Raw genomic sequence first — 16,282 nt, forward strand, 5'->3', positions numbered from 1 at the left:
GTCTGTGGGTGGTTTTCTGGGTATGCACCTTAACCCTGGCTGTGCTCAAAGCTGTGACCATGCAGCAAGCTTAAGCCTATAGGGAACCATGTTAAAAATGGTTATTGAGGCAAAAAGTGACACTGTGTGCTCATTTGCATGTCATTTCCCAGAATCCCTTGCTGCAGTGGAAGTGCTGTATGCTGGGTGATAATGGGGAAAGGCAGGGTTGCAGACCTGCCTAAGACATGCAGATGAGCATACAGTTATATTTGCATATTTGCTTTCCTGTGGAGGGTTTTTGTCACTTTTTTTACTCACCATAACTTAACTCAGTATTATGGTTTAGCCTATCCCATAGCCTCTCTTGCATTCCCAGTAAAATCAACCCCACACTGATGAGACCCATCAAGGTCGAAACGGCTGTCTGTGGGTGGTTTTCTGGGTATGCACCTTAACCCTGGCTGTGCTCAAAGCTGTGACCATGCAGCAAGCTTAAGCCTATAGGGAACCATGTTAAAAATGGTTATTGAGGCAAAAAGTGACACTGTGTGCTCATTTGCATGTCATTTCCCAGAATCCCTTGCTGCAGTGGAAGTGCTGTATGCTGGGTGATAATGGGGAAAGGCGGGGTTGCAGACCTGCCTAAGACATGCAGATGAGCATACAGTTATATTTGCATATTTGCTTTCCTGTAGAGGGTTTTTGTCACTTTTTTTACTCACCATAACTTAACTCAGTATTATGGTTTAGCCTATCCCATAGCCTCTCTTGCATTCCCAGTAAAATCAACCCCACACTGATGAGACCCATCAAGGTCGAAACGGCTGTCTGTGGGTGGTTTTCTGGGTATGCACCTTAACCCTGGCTGTGCTCAAAGCTGTGACCATGCAGCAAGCTTAAGCCTATAGGGAACCATGTTAAAAATGGTTATTGAGGCAAAAAGTGACACTGTGTGCTCATTTGCATGTCATTTCCCAGAATCCCTTGCTGCAGTGGAAGTGCTGTATGCTGGGTGATAATGGGGAAAGGCGGGGTTGCAGACCTGCCTAAGACATGCAGATGAGCATACAGTTATATTTGCATATATATATATATATATATATAGACTAATAACTTAGTGTAACTATTCTGAAACTAATTTAGCTTTGTAAAGTCATAGTTCAATTAGCTGCGTCATTATTTTAGTATATTTTATGATACAATCTGTGAAAGTGATTGCAATTAATACAAATTACTTGTGCATCATTTGTAATGTAAAGAAAAAGGAAAAATAATTAGAACTAAAGCCTTTACTGAGCTAGAAAACTACACTTAAAATTGTAGTCACTTCAGCTTGCTTCATAATTACACATCTCAATACGTACACGTATCTTTCTTATGTTTGTCTTTTGAAAAAAACATACTGTGAAATAATGACACCTCTCAAGCCGCATTAGTTTCATGCTCCTGAAAGCAACTAAATTTTGTTTAATTTGAAACCTGTCATCTTTTTTTAAATATTAATTGCATAGTCATTTTATATTTTATCTGTGTTTGGCTGGTTAAATTAAACTAAAGCCATCCTTGAGATTTAAAAAGAAAGAGCGCAAAAGATAAGCATAAGAATAAAATTGTATTCTGCAAATTAAAAAGTTATAAAAAACTAACATCTAAAACAGTAGTTTTCAACCTTTCTTTGGTTAAGGAACCCTAGAATTAAATTGTGAGATTCTGAGGAACCCCAACTCTCTCCCCCCTGTCCATCTCTCCCTCCCGCCATCCCTCTCTCTTCACCCCTCTTTCTGTTCCCCCCTTAAACTCACTTCCTCTCCCCCTTACAAACTCTTATGCTCTCTCTCTCACTCTCTCTCTCCTTAACTCTCTACCCATCTTTCCCATTACACTCCCTCTATCTCTTCTTCCCTCCCCCTCTCCCCCTCTCTCTTCTCCCCTTACACTCTCCACCTTCCACGTCTCCCGTTACACTCTTCCCTTCTCTCTTCTCCCTTTACACTCTCCCTCTCTCTTTCCCCCTTATTCTCTTTCACCTCTCCCTTCCCCCTAACACTCTTCTCCACTCACACTTTGCCCCTACACCCAGACACACTCTCTCCCCCTATACACACACACACACACACACACACACACACACACACACACTCCCCTTACACACACTCTCCCCCTACACACACACAACTTTGGGCAGCACCAGGTCCACTCCCTACTCCTGTCAGACAGAAGTTGAACGTGACTTCTGGTGCCGAGAGGAGGGAGAGGAAGGATCGCAGTGACAGGGCGACTGCTGCTGAGCTAGGGAGTCGCCAGGTCACTGCTGCGTGCAGTGCTGCCGCACCGGTGGGCTGGGACAGCTGGGAGAGTTGACCCCACTGTTCCCCCCTGGTGGCTATGGAACCCCTGAGGAGTGGCCACAGAACCCCTCAGTTCCATGATATTGGGTATCATAACCCGAGGGGCATTTAGGACTTTATATTAAAATTATTTAATTTTCGCTTAATATTTGTTCTATTTGTGGTAAGTCAGATGTAACATGTATTTGAACTACATGTATAACAGTGTCAAATGTATTTGTAGAAGAGAGCTATTTGTGCTTATATACTATCTATGCATCCAATTTTCCAATTGATAACATTGTAAGAACGGAGGTTCCAATTATATAGGGGGTATATTAGGCCCACAGGTCTGAGTGGGGGTTAATACTCCTGAGGAAGCGGTTTCTCGCGAAACGCGTAGAGTTAGGAGCCTTGCTGGTTATCAAAGAAAATCTAGCGCGCCCCCCAGTCTGCGCACCCCTGGCCTAGGTGATGGCCTAGGGTCCAGCTGGCCTGGATACTCACAGAAGTCGAGCCCAACTTCAGGTAACCGCTGGGCTACCCCCGGAGTCACCGGCCCCAGGACAGTTGTCCCAGCTCCCCCCCCCCCCGTTGGTGGCACTGCACACAGCTTTAAAAACCACATATGTTGCTTTTTCAAGTGTACTCACTTGAAGAAGAAACCTATAACTTTGAACTACATGTCAGAGGTGTTAAGTCAACCTGAAAGTACAAGTATATTAGGACTATGTAAGAACAGGCAAAAGGGATATACAATAATAATCTGGCTTGCTATCTCCCAGATATATATCTGGATCTTGTGACTCACATGACTCAGGAAAGCCTTTGAGCTGCAGTTCAGTCTTTTTTAATTAATTTTTTTACTTCATTAGTTTCATGTGGGCAATCTCTAATTACCTAAAGAACTGCATAGCTGCCGGTCAATTCGTTCTCCGTCTATTGATCGGCAAAGTTTGGTGACATCTTTAAATATGGGGAATGTAAATCGTTGCTATAGGAACAAGCATGCTTGTTAAAATAGAATACAAGAAAATTGGTCTTTCAAAGTTGTTGTTTTTAAAACAGAAAATGCTAAAAGTATTTTTTCTTACCACAGAACTGATTTATTAAAAAAAAAAAAACACACATGCAGGATATTGCCTGAACTGCAGCTTTAAGGGGCATCCACTACATTCATCAGTCTTCTTTTTTTCACCCACAGACTTTTTTGGGAAGAGATGAAACATTCTACTAAATAATAATTAACTTTCAAGCCTGATGTGGTCTTGTTTAGAACCTTTACTCCATATAGCACATTTCCTAACTTAAGTTTAAAAAAGTAATCAAGCACACCAAAACGATAAAGCAATCAAGACGTAGAAAAAAGCATAATTTAAAGAAGTAATAACAGCATCGTGGAGGCAATTATGACGTTTTTAAGTTGTTAAATTACACTTTTTGCTACTTTTTGATTGCTTTATCCTTTTAGTGTGCTTGACTAGTTTTTTTTCATGTCATTATATCTCCTGGCCGGTGCTTTTTCTGTCTTAGCACCCAGTTGTTGTTCCCCTTTTATTTTTTCAGATCCCATGTAGGGGCATCCCAAGTTGCTATACTGTACCTGATTATACTGTACCTGATTTTTCTATTCTAACAGAAGTTTGCACAGACTTTTGAATGCTTGCAAATTTCCACAAAATCAACTGGGACTACATTGCACAATTCTATTAGTGCATCAGAAATATAACAAAGATAAAAAAAAAAATAAAAAAAAAAAGATTTGCTTAGGAGCACTCATAAGTGTTACTGGACTTACATTTATTAGATTCAATTAATTATAGAATGAGATAATGATGATGGATGAGCAATAAGAAAAAGTCCAAACCCCTTCCAAAAAAACAAACAAAATCATGGACCCCGTGTACAGCTAAAAAGCTGTGGAAAACCAGTACGAAAACAGTACCGTATGTGTTAACCCTTTCACCGATGGGGAGACCAGCTGAGGGGTTGAATAAAAGGAATCTAATTTGGTAAATCTAGTGCAATTGTTTTGCACTGGTTTTGTAGAAATGCTGCAGATGTTACTGTATGTTTTTGGCCTCTCTGAAGATCGCAAAAGCATGGTAACGCTCAATTATGGGTCAGTATATTTTGATAGCCCAATCCTGTTTCTAGATAAAATATTACTAGCGTCCCAATAAAGGTATTTAAACAAAAGGGAAGAGAAGGTGAGACCTGCTGTATAACAATTTCATTCTGCTCTGACAACCTTCTACAAATGGAAACAATTATTACAGCATATTTATAATGTAAAATTGCAGTTTTTTGGTTCTAGAGAGAAACAAATGATTTGTCGTGTAGCGAAGCCCTTTAACATGTAAGTTTCTTATTGCTATAATTTATACAAAAGATTATGCGACCTTACAAGTGTCGTTGCTAGAAGGTGATTATTACAGAATTACAGTTCACATTTTGTTTGTGGTATCTAATATGTAAACTTGTTAATACTGTAGCTAGATTTTGCAATTTAAAGTGAAATTTAATTGAAACAAAAAGGAATATTATACATTTTCAAATATGCTTGGATTTCATGTTCTTTACACACAAATAAATATATCAAATATTTTAGAGGGGCTGCGCATTTAATCCCATGTACATTGTCAGCCCACATAACAACAGAAACCTAAATGTTGGATCAAAATTGTCCAAACAAGAAGATTTCAATATAAAGAGTGGGAGAAGAAACCTAACAAACAATTACTGTATCATTCAAGTATTAGATTTTCTTTCCCTTGGTGATGACTGAGAATCACACTTCATTTGCTAAATATTTCTGTGTGGGTGTTAGAAAGATATGCCATTGATAAATTTCCCATCTTGTGTTGCTTTGGAAGTGGACATCTAATAGTTTCGAAATATCAAGAAATGTAGTTACACATGAAGAATACAATTGTTTTACAAGGATAACCAATGGAATAATAAGCATACTCCTGTCTAGCTGTTATAGCAGATACTCAGATTAGAGGAGGGCACATTTCCCTCTCTCCCAGCAATAATTGTGCAAAACAGTATGATGCCACTTACATAAATCCCACCCAACGCCACTTTGTCTTACAGAATACTGTATGTAACTTTGCTTTACACGTGGAATCAGCTCCAACGTACATCCATCTTAGCAGGTTTGGTTGTCTGCAGTAATGTTTCAGTATCTTATCATGCTTGGGGGAAGCTTTAAAAAAAAGCTGGATGTCGATAGCAATACTCAATAGTTCTCTATACAGGACCATGTCAATTGTGAGAGATGCTGGCTAAAAGCAAGATAGTTATTTACAAAAGATCAGTATTTATTAGCATTATTAGCTACTCAATTCAATGGCCAATAAATCTTGATAAGCACAATGGCAGTTTACTAATACTTCCTTAAATCTGAGCAAAGCGCACTATTTTCAAAGTTCATATTTACTACCCAGTGCTTCTATAGGCCATAGGATACCTTCCAGCACTGTAAGACAACTTACAGCCCATGCGACACTGGAAGGTATCTTATGGCATACGGTATATCTGCTTACTTACTAAGGATCAGTATGCCTCTCCATTTAATGTACAGTATAAAGTAATTGTTTGTACACACATCAGTAGGTACCACCTCCTACGTTATAGTTTCCTAATAGCTGTTAAATAGCAATTACTCTATCTAATCGTCATTTACATTCTTGGTTGCTGTTCTAAAATACAACTTTGCTGTTTATTTACAAGAACATGTGATTACCTGCTTTGGGTATCCTGTGAGTGACAAAATAATGTTTCTCAACACTTGTGATATGGAACAGCTGTTTTTTAAATAATGCTCCCTAAGCTTTGTTCTAAGATTGCTAGTTACATATTTTAGGGAATGCCAACAGCACGCAGTCGATTTATAGTATTCTAATTGTTACAAAAACAAATATTCCCCTGTTGTCATGCAAAGGGGGTAAATAGGAATTATGCCGCTTTCTGATGTTATATCGATTGAAAACAGCTAATCATTCAAGAACGAGCATCGATTTTGTGCAGTCACGAGAAACTTGCCTTAAATGCACTCATTCCTAATTCTTGCCAAATAGCAAATTATACACATCTACTGAATGCTAAGGACAACTTAACACACGCGGGGGGAAAATAGAGTTTACAGAAGCACAGCTTGCAAGAAACAGTACATACTGTATGTACGCATAAGGCATCGGGATTTTTTTTTTAAATGAAAATGAGGCAAGTACAATTCTTCGTGAATATGGATAATTAAATGTTCATTGTGAGTGAGAAGTAGTAATTAATTCAGTGTTGGATTTTTCCAAATGTATTAGTTTAGCTCCATGGCAACCAACTTCATAAATAGATAACGTGGACTTTCTAAGTCTATTTTTAAACAGTTGCACTGGGAATCTAAGCAAATAATCTTCAGACAAGAAGATTTCATATTTGCAACCTGGAAGAGGATAGAAGGCAACAGAATACTGCAGATGTCTAAAAGAAGGGCAACACATCCAATTTAAATATCAAGTCAACAATGTTCATACAAATAAATGTTAACACTAAATCAGAAATAAATCTCCACATGCATATCACTTTGTAGTGATGTATAGTATGGAATTAAGATTTGTTACCTAGTATCTGGCAGCAATGAAACACTTCCCTGGCTTTGACTGTTATTTTGTAACACTGTTTTGTAGCAGGATTGTACCCTTGACACCTTGTATCCTACATCAAAACCATTTAACCACAATCTGTAATTGTGTTCAAGTTGTTGTCATTTTTTTTTACAAGTTGAAGTAATTCTCCCATCTGGAAAATAATTCAAATAAATGCAACATCAGATTGAAAAGATCCGATCTGATAACTGCATTAGAGCACTCTACCACCCCACTCATGCTTGTGTCAAGAGTCAACAATACACTTTGACCAGGGAGGCGCGAGTATTCCCCCCGTACCCCTTTAAGCTAATTACCGGTAATGACCGAATGACCGAATGACGAGAGGACAACGTTTTGGAGGTATAAAGGCCGCGGCTTTGTTTATTTATAATGACAACTGGAGATAGCTACTGTCCCGGTCCGTGCCTGAAGTGCTCGGTGCTGGTAACGCAACGGTGGGGGGCACCCAGAAGTATGTCCCGGTGACCTGCGCCCATGCTTCAACCCGCAGGTTCCGGCAGGACGAGCACCTACAAATTAACACAATAATAAATAAAATGTTAATTTTTAATACTTTGTCGAGAATCCTTTGTAGGCAATGACTGCTTGAAGTCTGGAACGCATGGACATCACCAAACGCTGGGTTTCCTCCTTTGTGATGCTTTGCCAGGCTTTTACTGCAGCTGTCTTCAGTTGTTGTTTGTTCGTGGGTCTTTATGCCTTAAGTTTTGTCTTCAGCAAGTGAAATTCATGCTCGATCGGGTTGAGATCAGGTGATTGACTCAGCCATTGCAGAATATTCCACTTCTTCGCCTTTAAAAACTCCTGGGTTGCATTCGCAGTATGTTTTGGGTCATTGTCCATCTGTAAAGTGAAGCGCCGTCCAATCAACTTCGCTGAATTTGGCTGAATCTGATCAGATAAGATATCCCTATACACTTCAGAATTCATCCGGCTGCTTCTGTCTTCTGTCACATCATCAATAAACACTAGTGACCCAGTGCCATTGTAAGCCATGCATGCCCATGCCATCACTGCCTCCACTGTGTTTTACAGATGATGTGGTATGCTTCGGATCATGAGCTGTTCCAAGCCTTCTCCATACCTTTTTCTTCCCATCATTTTGGTACAGGTTGATCTTACTTTCATCTTTCCAAAGAATGCTATTTCAGAACTGGGCTGGCTGTTTTAGATATTGTTTGGAAAAGTCTTATCTGGCCTTTCTATTCTTGAGGCTTATGAATGGTTTGCACCTTGTGGTGAACCCTCTGTATTTGCTTTCGTGAAGTCTTCTCTTTATGGTAGACTTGGATAATGATATGCCTACCTCCTGGAGAGTGTTCTTCACTTGGCTGGATGTTGTGAAGGGATTTTTCTTTACCATGGAAAGGATCCTACGATCATCCACCACTGTTGTCTTCCGTGGACGTCCAGGCCTTTTTGTGTTGCAGAGCTCATCAGTGCGTTCTTTTTTTCTCAGAATGTACCAAATTGTTGATTTGGTCACTCCTAATGTTCCTGCTATCTCTCTGATGGATTTTCTTTTTTTTTGCAGCCTAAGGATGCCCTGTTTCATTTGAATTGAGAGCTCCTTTGACCGCATGTTGTGGGTTCACAGCAACAGCTTCCAAATGCGAATGCCACAACTGGAATCAACTCCAGACCTTTTACCTGCTTAATTGATGATGAAAGCATTCTACTGACCGGAGCATTCTACTGCGTCTGAACACAGAGTGGTTAAGTTGCCTTTATTATTCCTTGAGCATGTGAGTGTATTGGAGCCTCCTTGCTTGAGTGTTTTTTATTAATTAAATTGTGTTGCACTATATGTTTTCTTTTTTCTTTACATATGCTGCTCATTTCAAATTGAGATTCCCAGTGACTTTCCACCTTGGAGAGGAATATTGCGCTTTGTGTCCTCCCCCAGAAGTTACTTTGGGTGATTGTGAAATCACTCACACCAGCTGCATCTCCTCTTGGTGATATTAATTTTGTTTTTAATATTATATGTTTTGTTAAGGTTTGCGCTTACTTTCCTTGCACCAATATCACCAGGTACAGTATAGATTAGTGAATAAGCAATTTGCAATTAATTCCTTGTTTTACATACATTTCATGCTTATTTGCGTTTGTGCCAAAAATAACGCTGACATTCCATTGTGACAAAAAGCCTCTTATCACTTTTTTAACATTTGTAAAGTGTTTTAGTAAATAGGACAATAAATTAAATAGTCATTAAACACAGATAATGCTATTTTTTACATTAATCAACCTTCAATTAGTCCGTGCACAAGGAGTTTTATATTTAAACATGAACCATGTCAAGGAACAAATAAAACTCGGCAGCAAAAAGAGTTAGTAAATACTGTCCATATGATCTACCTCATCCTCCCTATACTACAGTACATGGAAACGCACATTTTAAAGTCAAGAGGGCAAGTGTGCTGTGGGTCATGAAGTCATTTTACAGTGTAATAGAAACACTTCATTGTGAAGGTGACATGGTAGGTGGATCTGTTATTTGGGAAAAGAGGGAGCTTGATGGTTAGAAAGGGGAAGAGTATTTTGGCGATAGGTGACGGTATAAGGAAAAAAATATTTAGGCAGAGAGCAGTAGATATGCATGAAACAGAGAGAAGAGCACAGGAGATGAGCAACTACATAGCGAGATGAGAGATATAAGGAGGGGCAGAGAAGTGTTAAGGCTTGAAGAACAGGATCATTTTGTAGGTTAGACAGTACTTAACTGCTGGCCATAAGTTCTCCTAAACAGGACTACAGAATACGGACGACAAGCTGTGTCTTTATCTCCGCGATAGCAATGTTATAACCAGAATCAATTTCCATTTAGAGCCTTCATTTCTTCTATTACCAAAAAAGTGTGCACCTTTTAGTATGCTCTCTATGCACCTTCTGTTTTTGCAATTCTAATCAGCACCAATCATCAGTTGTCTTGATGTTATTCACAGAGTAATCAGGGCATGTGTTAGATTTGATTCCCATGACTGATTTTTTTTTGTGATCTCCAAAAGTAGGGCACAAAGTATCACACCAACTATGAAGAACTTTTATGTCAAAGTATGTATACATGTCTAACAAGCATCTACCATGTATTACAAACGTACATTAGCATGACATCTGAAAAACACAGTCTCAACTCCTAACCCCAATATTATAAACAAAGCCATGTTATGCCTGAGCAAGGTTGTATGTAGTTTTGAAGAAGGACACGTACCTTCTGTCTAAAATTAAAGTGGACATAAATGGCAGAGCATGAAAGGGAGGAAGTTATTATTTCCGTCATATTGTCCTCTCGGATCAGCCGGTTGCTATGGAAATTCATACACTCTGTAAAGGGTGACTCATAACTGCCAAGGTCTTAGAAACTTGAAGTGTCACAACAGGCGGCTGCAAAGAAGCATTTTGCATGAAGGATTTTAACATCTAACACGTTCTTTTAGGAAATCTGAAGACAGGCATCAATACTGCCCTATCGTCTCCCTGAACTATCAGAAACATGGATCAAAAAGTACATGTCTGCCCATTGATGATGATGATTGTATTGTATTGTATTGTATGTCTTTATTTATATAGCGCTATTAATGTACATAGCGCTTCACAGTAGTAATACATGTGGTAATCGAATAAATAACAGATAATATAAATAACAGATCATGGGAAAAGTGCTTTAGACATAAACATAACATTAAGGAAGAGGAGTCCCTGCCCCGAGGAGCTTACAATCTAATTGGTAGGTAGGGAGAACGTACAGAGACAGTAGGAGGGAGTTCTGGTAAGTGCGTCTGCAGGGGGCCAAGCTTTATGTATCATGTGTTCAGAATATCCACTGTGCTCCTCATATGCTTCTTTAAGCAAGTGTGTCTTAAGGTGGGTCTTAAAGGTGGATAGAGAGGGTGCTAGTCGGGTACTGAGGGGAAGGGCATTACTATATCATTATTACAGTACAGTATCAGTATTACATTATTAATAGTTTAGTTTTTGTAGTTTTAATAGTGATAATGGTAATAATAATGTATAAACGGTATTTGTAAGACAAAAATATATCCCAGTGAAGCAGCCTTCCCAAAATCAGAGTAAAACACTACTCACAAATTTGCTTGCAGAAAGGTATCCAATTTATTACAGAAACAAGACCGTGAAAACAGCGACGTCTCAGGTCCAAAGAAAGGTCTGTGTTGGACCTGAGACATCCCTGTTGTTTCTGTCTTGTTTCTGTAATAAATTGGATACCTTTCTGCAAGCAAATTTGTGAGTAGTGTTCTACTCTGATTTTGGGAAGGCTGCTTTAGCCTTCATTGGGATATATTTTTTTCTTAAAGTTGTTCAGTGCTGGCTGCACTTGCAGTACTCTTTCCCTCTGAGACTTTCCCCCTCCCATTTTTTCTGGGTTTTTTCTGTTAAACCTGTAACCTGTATTTGTAAAATTATTTGGATAAAAGCTATGCAACAAAAGACAAAAATACCCAATGCTACATCAAATGTGACACAATACACAGTTAAATACTTCAATACTCCAGGATTTAAGCTCACCCCACACCATTTTTTAAGTAGCAGGTTTTTCCATGCACCTGTGCAGTACAGGTCTATTAAGACCCTTTTCCCTCCACTGAAGAGGTAAATGAGAATTTTCACAGGTAGTGTTAGGACCTGCATACTGGTCGTGCTGTGAAATGGCTGCCGGCTCATAATGCTTTGGCCAAAGGATTTAACTAAATGACCCTTACTCATGAGAATACTAACATTAAAGATTATAAATGTCCCACTGGCTTATATCTCCTTTACAGGTAAGAAGAATACTACAATATGTGTGTAACAATAGAGAGAGATGGACACAGCACAATCATTATTTTATAATACTGCTGTATTAAAGGTTACTTTTTTCACAAATTCAAGTTTAATTAAAAAAAAAACATATATATATTGCTATAAAATATATAGCATCTTTGGATATGTCATGGCTTTTAAGATTTTTTAAAAAAAATTTAGATATATTTTTCCTAAATGTTCATACTAGGACCTTCACACTGAGTGACTGAACATGGCAACGCTGAAGTCACAACAATTATACTGATGCTAATTTAGGCTTCTGCCTATTCATTCCTGACATTGTAAATTGTGTTTCATTAACACCTTGATTTAGGCTTCTTGCAGCTGAACATAGTGATCTCATGTATGATTTGTAAGCTTTTAAATGCTCCTCTTGAGAAGCTTGTAGAAGCAATGCTGCTTCAAGCAATTATTTTAATCTCAGGGTTCTATGTATAAAACGTTGCTAAAAGCTATTTTGTCATAAAATTGATGCACAGAAGAATAACAAATCCATGCATCTTAGTGTGCCAATGTAGAGGAGCAATTTTGATGCGGTGCGGCACTTTGGGGGCTGTCGGTGGCACACATATGCAAATAGCACTGTATGTATAAAATGTTTGTGAGTAATGCGCCACTTTTGTGCGACAAACATGTCAAAGTCGTCTGTTTTCTTGTCGTAAAAGACAAATGCAAGTAGATGAAAACAATTCTTAATGTATTCATACAGTATATATATATATATATATATATATATATATATATATATATATATATATAGATAGATAGATAGTTAGATAGATAGATAGATTTATATATATATACACTACCGACACACTTTATTAAAGTGTGGCCGGTACCGCAAGCCGGGAGATTTCCCGGCTTGCTAGTGGCCGCCCCTCGGCGTGCCGCGCGTCATAGACGCGCAGTCGCGCGTCTTCGGGAGCGTGCGCCCCCTGCACGCGCGTCCAGGGGCTCCCCGAGGGAGCACTGGTGTCCCGCGATCGCGGGACAGCGGCAGGGGGTTCCGGGGGACCCGGCGGACCCGGCAGCGGTAGGGAGAGCGCCCCGATCGGAGGGCGCTCTTCCGCTGCTTCGGCGCGCGCCCGTCACTCTCGGGCGCGCGCCAGGCTACTGCTGCGGCCAAGAACGGGCAAATGCTCGAATAAACTTGGCCGCAGCAGTAGATATATACATATATATACATATATATATACATACAAATTTTGGAGAGCTTTCACGAAGAGATTGGGCATCTCTTCTTCCTTCTCTTCCGCCTATCATCCTCAGTCCAATGGACAAACGGAGAGAATCAATCAATCCCTGGAGAAGTACCTGAGATGTTTTATATCCGATTTCCAGGGTGATTGGGCTCAACTCCTCTCTTGGGCAGAGTATGCCGTCAATTCTGCAAAAAACGAGTCCACCCGGGAGTCACCCTTCTTTATAAATTATGGGTTCCACCCTCCCTGTCTTCCGATTACAAACATTCCTTTTGGAGTACCAGCCGTAGATGAACGCATTTCTTCCCTCCAAACCACATGGTCCAGGATTCAGTCTACCCTTCTCAACTCCTCCCGCAGATCGAAATTACAGACCGATCGTCGTCGTCGTTCGGCGCCCAGTTACAAAGCAGGGGATTTGGTATGGCTCTCCTCTAGGAATATCCATCTCAAGGTACCATCTCCTAAACTGGCACCTAAGTTTCTTGGGACCCTTCCCTATTTGTGAACAAATCAATCCTGTGGCATTCCGGCTCCAACTACCACCCAGTATGAAGATTCCCAATGTCTTTCATGTGTCCCTCTTAAAACCATTTATCTCCAGTCACTTCTTTCCGGATCAGACTCGTAAACCAGATCCCATTACTGTACAAAATAACGAGGAATACAAAGTTCACTCTCTTTTGGATTCTCGCCTATCCAGAGGTCTGCTCCAGTTCTTGGTGCAGTGGAAGGGCTTTGGCCCTGAAGAGAGATCCTGGGTACCTTCAAAGGACATTCATGCCCCGGCCCTTCTTAAGTCCTTCAGGAAGAAGTTTCCAGAGAAACCGTTCTTGGACCGTCCTGAGGCCGTTCCTGAAGAGGGGGGTACTGTCAGGAATCGGCGTTCTCCTCGCTTCCCACACAGAGCACTCCCTCTCCGCAGGGAGCCCCTGGACACACAAAACAATCCTGCCTTACCGGCCTCCACGACTCCTCGCCCCTGCCGCCGTCGCGGGATCACTCCCCTCGGCGATTCCTCTGCTCAGCGCCGGGCGTGCCCATGCCCTCCTGCACGCACAGAGCACACGCCTAACAGAGCACTTTTAACCACTGCTCCTGCAGTGAGGCGTCGCCCCCAAGCATCACACAGTTCCATGCAAATCAATGATTACACTCAGCTGGGCTGTAACACCTCCCTCCTATCAGGGAGGACTCCTTGCAGTCCTCCAGGCCTGCCCCCTTTTCCCATTGGCCTGCCCAGCTTTATTATGCCTGTGCTTCCCATCACTCGTCGCTCGACATAGTTCTGTATGGAAGCATTTGACTACTCTCTCAGTGACTCCTCAGGTATTGACGCGGATTGGATGACTACCGCCTCTGGCTCTCGACTTCGGCTCTACTTGGACTTCGTGACTTCTGGCATCCCTGTAACACGGCTTATACCTTCGACCATCCGCAACTCTCCAATCCCTGATCTTGGCAACGGCAATAACTACTCCTCCTCTACTACCGGTACCGGCAAGTATTGTCTTCCTTACTATACCTGGCCTGGCAACACTAACACCACACTCCGGACGCGCTCCCTTTGCTGCAGGTGCGTGTATCCCTACGTCCCACCTCAGCACAGGGGACGGGTCTGGTCTGTGGGCAGCACCGGCGTAACACTACTCTGATTTTGGGAAGGCTGCTAAAGCCTTCATTGGGATATATTTTTTTCTTAAAGTTGTTCAGTGCTGGCTGCACTTGCAGTACTCTTTCCCTCTGAGACTTTCTCCCTCCCATTTTTTCTGTTTTTTTTCTGTTAAACCTGTAACCTGTATTTGTAAAATAATTTGGATAAAAGCTATGCAACAAAAGACAAAAATACCCAATGCTACATCCAATAAATATATATATACAGCTAAACCCCGTTATAACGCGCCTCGTTATACCGCGATTCGGTTATAACGCGGTTTTCCCGTGGCTCCCGTTTAAAAAAAAAAAAAAAAAAAATTTAAAAAAAAAATTTTTTTTTTACATTTTTTTTTTACATTTTTTTTTTGCACACTGCACACACTCACTGCACACACACTGCTCATTGCTCACACTGCCACACTGCACACTGCACACACACTGCTCAATGCTCACACTGACACACTGCACACACACTACACACTGCACACTGCACACACACTGCTCATTGCTCACACTGCACACACTGACACACTGCACACACACTGCACACTGCACACACACTGCTCATTGCTCACACTGCACACACACTGCACACACACTGCACACACACTGCACACTGCACACAATTATTATATAGAAATAAACAGACAACTGCACTTTAACAGATGTATTTTGCCTGTACAACGTCTTGTGACTTTTGTTTCACAAAGTTAAGGGGGTGGGAAGTCATTGTGCTGTGGGGGTTGGGGGGTGGCGGGGCCCTGCGCTGCGGCTACGGCGGGCCCTGTACTGCGGCGGGGGGGGGGGGGTTAGCGGTCTGTTTGTGTGAGTGCGAGTGCCTGTCTGTGTGTGTGTGTGTGTGTGAGTGCGTGAGTGCCTGCATGTGTGTGCACGCGTGTGTGTGTATGAGTGCGTGAGTGCGTGAGTGCGTGCGTGCATGCATGCGTGCGTGCGTGCGTGCGTGTGCGTGTGTGTGTGTATGAGTGCTCCAGCCCGAGTCCGTGGAGGGAGGGGGGGGGAGAGTAGCGGGTCCCTCCTGCAGCCAGTGGAGGGAGTGGGGGGAGAGTAGCAGCTCCCTCCTGCAGTCCGGGGAGGGGGGGGAGAGTAGCAGCTCCCTCCTGCAGCCAGTGGAGGGAGTGGGGGGAGAGTAGCAGCTCCCTTCTGCAGTCCGGGGACGGGGGGGAGAGTAGCAGCTTCCTCCTGTAGTCCGGGGAGGGGGGGGAGAGTAGCAGCTCCCTCCTGCAGTCCGGGGAGGGGGGGGAGAGTAGCAGCTCCCTCCTGCAGTCCGGGGAGGGGGGGGAGAGTAGCAGCTCCCTCCTGCAGTCCGGGGAGGGGGGGGAGAGTAGCGGGTCCCTCCGCTCAAGCCACGCCCCCCTTCCCTGTCAAACCTCCCACCTCCCGCTCCGGCTCTTACACTTACTTACACACACACTCAGACACTTACACACACTCACAGACACTTACACACACGCGAGGGCCCTGTGCTGCGGCGGGGTGGGGGGGGTTAGCGGTCTTCCGGAGACTGCTTACCTGTCTCCAAAAGCAGCACACTTATGCAGGCACCCCTCACGTTTGCCGTGCGCATGCGCATGCGCCGTGCGGCTCGTGAGGAGTG

The 16,282-nt window shown here is 42.1% G+C and overlaps 1 protein-coding gene across 1 annotated transcript in view; it reads right to left on the bottom strand.

Annotated features, from left to right (window-relative positions):
• The window catches only part of CPNE4 (copine 4), a 445,822-nt gene that overhangs the window by 268,081 nt on the left and 161,459 nt on the right, over positions 1-16,282 (bottom strand). The window lies entirely within an intron of this gene.

This window comes from Ascaphus truei, chromosome 2 (genome assembly GCF_040206685.1).
Source record: "Ascaphus truei isolate aAscTru1 chromosome 2, aAscTru1.hap1, whole genome shotgun sequence".
Classification (NCBI taxonomy): domain Eukaryota; kingdom Metazoa; phylum Chordata; class Amphibia; order Anura; family Ascaphidae; genus Ascaphus; species Ascaphus truei.